Consider the following 281-nt stretch of genomic DNA (forward strand, 5'->3'; position numbering starts at 1 on the left):
TCTCGCTCGCCAGAGGGCCGGGAGGCCCCCCCCCCCCCCCAAACTCCGGGCCGCCCCCCCCCCCTCCGCTTGCGCGCTGTCGCCCGTGACACGGGCCGCGCCGCCGGCCCTCCGCACTGCTTTGTCCGTCCGTCCCGCCGGACCCTCCCCTCCGCCGGCGGGGGGCCCCCCCCCCCCCCGGGCCCCGACCCTTCCCCGGGCCCCGGCCCCGGCTCCCTCCTTCTTCCTTCCCCTAGCCCGCTCCCGGTGAACGGCAGCGAGGTCCTCGGGGGAGTCAGGTG

Source organism: Struthio camelus, unplaced genomic scaffold, assembly GCF_040807025.1.
Source record: "Struthio camelus isolate bStrCam1 unplaced genomic scaffold, bStrCam1.hap1 HAP1_SCAFFOLD_209, whole genome shotgun sequence".
NCBI lineage: Eukaryota > Metazoa > Chordata > Aves > Struthioniformes > Struthionidae > Struthio > Struthio camelus.